Source organism: Branchiostoma lanceolatum, chromosome 15 (assembly GCF_035083965.1).
Source record: "Branchiostoma lanceolatum isolate klBraLanc5 chromosome 15, klBraLanc5.hap2, whole genome shotgun sequence".
Classification (NCBI taxonomy): domain Eukaryota; kingdom Metazoa; phylum Chordata; class Leptocardii; order Amphioxiformes; family Branchiostomatidae; genus Branchiostoma; species Branchiostoma lanceolatum.
This window is the reverse complement of record NC_089736.1, coordinates 15,732,214-15,740,182: the sequence shown is the minus strand read 5'-3', so window position 1 is coordinate 15,740,182 and position 7,969 is coordinate 15,732,214. Positions and strand designations below refer to the sequence as shown.

At 38.6% G+C, this 7,969-nt stretch overlaps 1 long non-coding RNA gene across 1 annotated transcript; it reads right to left on the bottom strand.

Annotated features, from left to right (window-relative positions):
• Nucleotides 1-1,984: 1,984 nt before the first annotated feature.
• On the bottom strand, nucleotides 1,985-5,954 carry LOC136421192 (uncharacterized). The gene is made up of 2 exons (XR_010753394.1): nucleotides 5,644-5,954; nucleotides 1,985-2,966 (listed from the first exon to the last, which is right to left on the bottom strand). It is a non-coding gene; the product is annotated as an uncharacterized lncRNA (long non-coding RNA).
• Between the last annotated feature and the right edge of the window lie 2,015 nt (nucleotides 5,955-7,969).

The following is a 7,969-nucleotide window of genomic DNA, read 5'->3' as shown; positions in this document are numbered from 1 at the left end:
CTTTCTTATTCATGGTTAGGGAGTAATAGCTGACCAAAGTTACGCCCCCCCCCACCCCATACTTATAAACCATAATAGACCAATTCAGTGCTCCGGTCTAAAATTCAATCTCTTTATCAGAATGTACAAACTTTACATTCAAACGATAGGGCACTTGGCGGGTATTTGGGGAAATGAAATCATTTTACTTTCTCATTCATGGTTAGGGATTAATAGCTGACCAAATTTACGTCCCCCACCCCATACTTATAAAGCATTATAGACCAATTCAGTGCTCCGGTCTAAAATTCAAACTCTTTATCAGAATGTTCAAACTTTAAATTCAAACGATAGGGCACTTGGCGGGTATTTGAGGAAATGAAATCACTTTACTTTCTCATTCATGGTTAGGGAGTAATAGCTGACCAAAGTTACGCCCCCCACCCCATACTTATAAAGCATTATAGACCAATTCAGTGCTCCGGTCTAAAATTCAATCTCTTTATCAGAATGTATAAACTTTACATTCAAACGATAGGGCACTTGGCGGGTATTTGAGGAAATGAAATCACTTTACTTTCTCATTCATGGTTAGGGATTAATAGCTGACCAAAGTTACGCCCCCCACCCCATACTTATAAAGCATTATAGACCAATTCAGTGCTCCGGTCTAAAATTCAATCTCTTTATCAGAATGTTCAAACTTTACATTCAAACGATAGGGCACTTGGCGCGTGGTATCACAAAATTCTATTTTCTACGGTGACGGGAATATGTATAGAATGTTTTAGTAACCTGGAAGTAGAGTGGATGATAGTTCGGCAGAAGTATCAAAGCGAGAATTTAAGCTTAGAGTTACTGTACATCGCATTTTGAGCCGGAACTTCTCGAGAGTGCAGCAAAAAAGGGACATATTGCTATACAAGAATTTTAATAAAAAAAAGTTATGGGTGGCAAAATATTTCACTCAGCTCCTCGTTAAAAGCCTGATTAAATCATGCATATGTAGCTACGAAAGTACCCAGAATCCTCGTGCTGATGCAATTTCAAGTAACGCAGACGCTGACGGTGGAGATTAGAATGGATGCTCATGAGTATTAAATACCCGCATGACCTCTGACCCGTCACGTGATCCCGGCGCATTGTGCCTGCGATCATGGCGGAAATGGCCGGAACTGCCGTGACTATGGGGCCGCAGCTGGCGACCCAAACTAAAGAAATATTTCTTTCTCGCAAAGATTTCGAGGAAAACGTGCTAATGTTAAAAAATCAACAATGACCAAGTATGTCCAGAGCAAAAAGGATAAGTTTTTCGGAGAAAATGGTGAGTTTTCAGTCATAAGTGTTTCTGTCAAAGTTTTCGCGCGAAATACGCACTGTTTCCGGTCCACTGTTGTTTACTTTTACGCTCAGGATTTGGCCCGTTTGACTTGTACCGTTACTATTAATGAAGTGCGTGCCTGAAAATGCATTATGGCGGAAACTTAACGAAAAATTAATGCTTTGAGATGTTGAAGTATAACAAAAAGTGATGTTTTGAGATGTTATAAGTTCGCACTGCCGCTGACTTACGATAAAAATACAATCTGACAAAACTTAGCTTTAACCGAGGTTTTTTTTTCAAACTATGTTTTAAGTCCTAAATTTTAAACTGATACACTTGAAATATAACAATAGAATAAAGACTTTTTGATGACCACTTGATAGTGATGGTAACATCTGTAAAACTATTGTTATATTTTAGGTGTATCAGATTAACTGACTTTGATTTAAAGACTGTATTCTATTGTTATATTTCAAGAGTATCAGATTATCCTTTAAAGACTTATGATTCAAACTGGATGTCCAAACCTTTATAAACATATAATTGAAGTTTGGCATTATCACACAAGGATTGCAATTACCAGTAAGAGTTGGAAGAATTCCACAAAGCATGTATTTGAAACAAATTGGCATGTTGTGTATGACAGCATTAGAACCACTCAATCATAACTCTGACAATGTATAATATCAAAATTCAAAGCTCATTTTAATTATCAAAGACTAATATTTCCCAACTGTACAAAGCAAAGAAACATGCAACAATTCAGTCATCTTGGTACAGTCTAGATAAACTACTAGTACCATTTCTATAAAACCAGACTCTTACAGAATCGCTATGTATATTTAAGTAATATTAGATTGCAATATCATGTTCTGTATTCCAATTCTTTTACGTACAATGTAATAGTTTGCAACTTAACTAAATGATTGAAAATTGCATTATCATTCCATATCATGACCAGCGCAAGCTGACTTTCGGTCTGCAGTCCTAGAAACCATTGTTACAGCGAGGTCAAACCTCCTTTTCACTGAGTAATTAAGAATGTACAATATAAGTATAAATGTCTTGTGGTTGCTAATTGCTAAGACATGTACAATTGTAAATACTTAGCCAGCAAATGTTGGAAGTGGACTTAAGCAAATAAAAAGCTTAGTAAAGACTTTGGCTACTAGTACTTGTGTGCAATGGTGAATACATAAAACTATATTCCTTATACAGTGCTGTTTTATATGGTGTTATATCTACACTGGAGACTAAAAAAAAGTCAAGATTTTATATTTGATACTAAAAATTGCAATAATTCGATAATACAGCTGCAAGCAGTTCCCAGCAAAGTTTGTCATCAATGATCAATGGTGTCTGCAATGTATAAAAACATATTTACAAGTTACCACAAATTTCAGTCTAAAACAGTCAGAATCATACAGAAACATGCAGAGTTGCAAGTTATGTTTTCAATGACATGAAGTGCAGATCAGAGCTCAACTCAACTGAGGAATTATGTGAAAATTTAAAATGGACAAACAAGTACTAAACACGCTGATTAGCAAAGCAGGTGGGCGTTTCGCCATGTTGCACAAGTTCATACGATTCCAGCTACCAGTCAGTGATCAGTACTACAGATCATCCTGTGGTTCCTGTATGACAGCCAGGACTGAGCAGGCTGGAGAGGGTGCAAACATAGGTGTTTGGTACATGGAGTGCAAGGCATCTATTTCAATAACTCTCCCCTCCTCCATGAGTGTGAACTTCTGAATTAGGAGAAAAAGATAGAAAGAGTGAAAAAAAAATATAGCAAGTCTGGAGATGTAGAAATATAACCTTGTGTGTGAAAATCATCAAGTCATTTGCTCTTTCCCAGATAATACACAAAATGGCAATGATTGTTACCCCACCCTGGGTTGTAACATTCTATAAAAAGGGAAATTTTAAAGTTCTTATTGACAGTTTAAAAGGACAAAACCAAATCAAATGAGATGTTATAAGTCAGCCCTCTGAATTGGGTGGACTTAACATGTTAAACACGTTGGATACATAGGTTGATGTAGCCTCTCTTCTTTTGAAATCACAGAAACCAGTACATGTACTTTTATCATACTTTTTATACCTGTTATAGCCATTGTTCATTATCTCACAAATGTTTTTCTATGTTTGTTTTGCTATTAGCCCTCGGGCATGAACTTGCAATAAACTTTCTATATAGATTGATGGTGGAAGACAAATGTAGGTGGGTAACACTCACCCCCTTTTCCTTTGGTCCCAATAAGCTTATACTACACATGAACTTTGAAAATGAGGGTGATGACCCAAACCTCAACCTAATTCCCACATTTTAGCAACAAGTTATATTATCCTATGACAAAGTTGAGAATAGAGACGACATTAAGTCCCACTACTTAAAAGAACAGATAATGGTGAAATGAGAATATAAGATCAAAAGTTAATACCCTCTTCTTCCCCCAGTTTGTTAAAGAAGACATAATCTATGTGCAAGATGTATTACCCAGGTGAAAATACATCTCTATGAATGAGTACTAGTACCCTACCCTTAGCCATAGACTCAATACTTTAATTGAGCACATTAGCCTGTCCCAAGCCCTACTCAGCACCTGGAAAACTCTTATCAAAAATGAACTTGACTCAGATGACCGCCCAACGCACCTTGTTACGGCCCACCCCTACACCTGTTCAAACCTATTGAAAACAAATTTAAGAAAAATCCTGTACATTACATTCTACACTCATAAACATGCAGTGTTGCCAAGCTGTTAGCAGAAATGACAGACAATTCTTCATAGCACTGAAACCTATGACTGGGAAAAAATTATGCTCTGCAGAACTGCATGTAAGGACATACAAATAGCTGAACTGAATTACAAACTACTACATGAAATACTGCTGTGTGGTGAAAAATTAAACAAATGGAAAAAATGGGCTAATAATTGATCCCACGTGTATACTATGTGACAGTGGGGAGATTGATAATTATAAACATATATGTTTGTGGATTGTAAGAGATTATCAGACCTGTGGAACACAGTTCATTATTACATACCTTTCAGTCCCAGTAATCCTACTATAGATTTTGAAAATCTAATACTTGGAAAAGTCAAGCAGCCTCTAAACACCTTAAAAGACCAATACTAATAATACTTATAGCTTAATGGGTCATGGGTTTCTCTGAGGAAGAGCCAAAGTCACACCTCACATCAAAACAATATCTCCACTCTTTCTAAATGGGAAATAGTTGTTACAAAATGAATTATATATAACTGATCCTGCTGACTGTTCCTGTCACGCCAAAAAAAAGGGCAGATAAACATATGTTGTACACAGCTAAAGACATAAGGACCTTGCCTAGTCCATGATATCCATCATACTTAGCACACACGTAATTTGAAGGGAGAAGAGTGTAGAAACGTACCAAACACTATTACTATATATTTCCACTTCATTTAAGTGTCTTCTTAGCCCTAGACAGGAAGAAAACCATGATTATTCATACACATAACAATAACTTGAAAAATACATCATTACCTTACACATTATCAATATTATCAATATACATATATTTTTCAATATTACACAGATGTCCAACCTTCCCCGGAAAAACTGACGTACTGGACCCTGACAGATGTTGACTATGACGGCGTGCCTTTCCAGCTTGTGGGGAGAATTGTCTACGCATGTCACCAAGGAATGGACAAAGCCCGCAAACAGAAGGAGAAATACAAGGCACAGAAACAGGCAGAAGCGGTATAGTAATATTTAATATATACTTCCAAAGTTGTTGACCTAATTCAAGTCAATGGTGAAAGGAAAATAAAAATCAAACAGAATAACAAGGGTGATTGCAACCAGGTGCAAAGAAATATTAGTTTCACATAATATAAATTAGACAATGCATAACTAAGTAGAATACATCATGCAAAGTTCATAAGAGACTGCTGTATGTCGTCTGTGAACTCAAATGCTGTTTTATTCTGTTAGCGTAAAGATCATAACTTCAAAGCAACCCGCAAGATGATACAACATACAAAGAAGGTGAACTGCCCTGCAACGTTGACTGCAACACAGATCATCAAATGTCCTGCTTTCAAGGTACAGCATTCTAATTCTTCAGCTGGGAAGCAATCCTCTCTCCTCCTTGGAGAAGGATTGGCTCCAGGCACAATGTATCATATAGGTGAGTTAGGTGTGTGATCCAGGTAGTCAAAGGAAACACAGCTATCTCACTTGTACCTGGTGCCATCTTACATAGCTAATACAGGCAAAGTAGACACACCCACATCACCTCTACAATCCCTCACCTGGTTTACAAAGAAAGAAAACTATCTCACCTGTGCAATGTCGCCACTGGTCCCAATCAAAGACATTTCTATGCTATATGGTGTCTCACCTGGTTCCTAGACAAAGAAAATACACATAATATTATTATATTATTGTAATTAGTTAATGCAATCATCCATATGCCTTGCCTTCTCCATTATCTTAAGTTATAGGATGAGACTTGGTAATGGATGCCGTCCTATATTTTCTTTGTCTGCCATAATAACAGCAGACAGCCAAAGAGTTAGTATGGAGTTAAAACCAGTATGAGGGTTAGTATTGTAGTCAGGGTAAACTCACATAGGATAGTACCAAGGCTCCTATTCTTAACTATACACATATTCTAATCCTAGGTTTCAAAAAACACCAAGGCTTTGCAGAAACTGGCTTCAGCAGCTCTGAAAGCTGAGTTAAGATCCAACCCTTCAACAGTTGAAGGTGTTGTAGAATACCATGTTCAATATCCCGCAATGAAAGAGCACGAGAACCACCCAATTCTTGGAGAGGTAAGTACATTGTGTATGTAGTCCGTTTTGTTAAGTTCCTTTCTTCTTCGGCTAGGCAGGTGATACTACCAATAAAATGCCATATTGTCTTTACTACATATGTTGTCCATTTTACTTTTAATCAATAACACAACTTTATGTAATTGGCATTTAAGCAAACCTTAACATATGCGTACATCTAATTCATGGATTCATGGATGCTATTACTTCTCAGGCTGCTGAACCACGTGAGCCTGTAGATGCTGAAGTAGAGAAACACATCCTGAAACTAGCCTTGGACGGAGCGCGTCGGGTCAGCGAGTTCAGACGCCACATAAACACATTTGTGAAAGATGAACTTCTACGGGGACAACAGCCTTCCCCACTGACCCGCCGCCGCTACAATCCGACTGACCAGGACATTCGAAATATCCTGTCTAAGGCGAAAAGACAAACAAGAAACTCGGAAGACGATCAAGTAAACCTGCAGGTAATAAACAGTTTACATAAATGCAGGTTTTCACGTAATATATATGGATGTCCATCACAGCAGGAATGATGTTTCCAGAAGAGATAGCTAATCTCTATATGTTATACAGTGTAATCTTTCATCACCTTCAACGGCAAGGTCATATTTTAACCTTCGACAAGGTTTAATAATAATATTCTTTGGGGCGTGTGTTTGTGTAAACAAACAGCATAATTCGAGAAAGCAAGGTTGGTGAAAATGTATAATGAAATGCTGGACTTGCTGCCTGAAGATCATTTTATTAAAGCTATGAAATAGTGAAACTCTAGTTAGCCATCAGTCCCAGTGCGAAATTTTGTAGAAGTAAATGTTAATTACGATTTGGGATTGAGGGAATTTCTCGTGTGCTGTATAGATTGCCTTGCGGAAGCGTTCCGAGACTAATGTAGAGTCACGCGTGTCTCGTGCGTCATTTGTCCCAACATGCGGCAGGATGACTTTGGGATCTGGGATTGTTGCACGCTGCAAGTACTCTGTGGCTTCTGTTATTGTGAAAGTTGTTTCTCTATTCACACATTTGTCAGGATACAGGATGTTGGTTTTGATTGCCTTTGTGTTTGAGTCACCGAGGATTAACACGTCGAGTGCCGAGTCTTTGTCATGATGATTCTCCTCGGAGGTCTCCATTGTTGTCTCTCGTGCGTTGTTTACCATATTGCCCACAAACGTGTGTTGCTTTGTTCTGTTGGCTTTGATGCTCTCTTCACGACGTTTTACACTTGGGTTTGAAATGCCGGAAGTGCCAACATGAACATTCACTTCATTGTCTAACACCTGGAATCTATTATGAACACTCACGGTAGCAATGTCACGAAGCAACCTATCTGTTATGTGGCGTCGTGTGGCGCAACTGAAGAACACGCGGCTGTCAAACAATGGGTCCCGGGATCTAATCCCAGGTGCGCCCAGAGACATGTCCGAACTTGCGCCTCGACGTTGTGCCCTTGGGAAAGGCACTTAACACGACTTTCCTCACTTCACTCAGGTGTAAATGAGTACCTAGCTCATCTAGGGTTAGGGACGTCCCTCGGATAGGACGTTAAATGGAGGTCCCGTGTTTGGGGAGAGCAACACCCCGCGCACGTTAAAGAACCCACCACACCTTTCGAAAAAGAGTAGGGGCATGCCCCGGTGTGCGATGGTCCAAATCTTACAGTCCGGTCTGGGATGACATCTTAAAAAGGTGATAGTTCACCTGTTATGTCAATCCTTCCACAAAAATGTGGTAAAATCAAATAAATAAATAAATCTGCGCGGTATGAAGGTGTGCAGCTTGTCTGGGTTTCTGTCGATTTCAGAGATGTGGTCGCTTTTTGAGCAGTT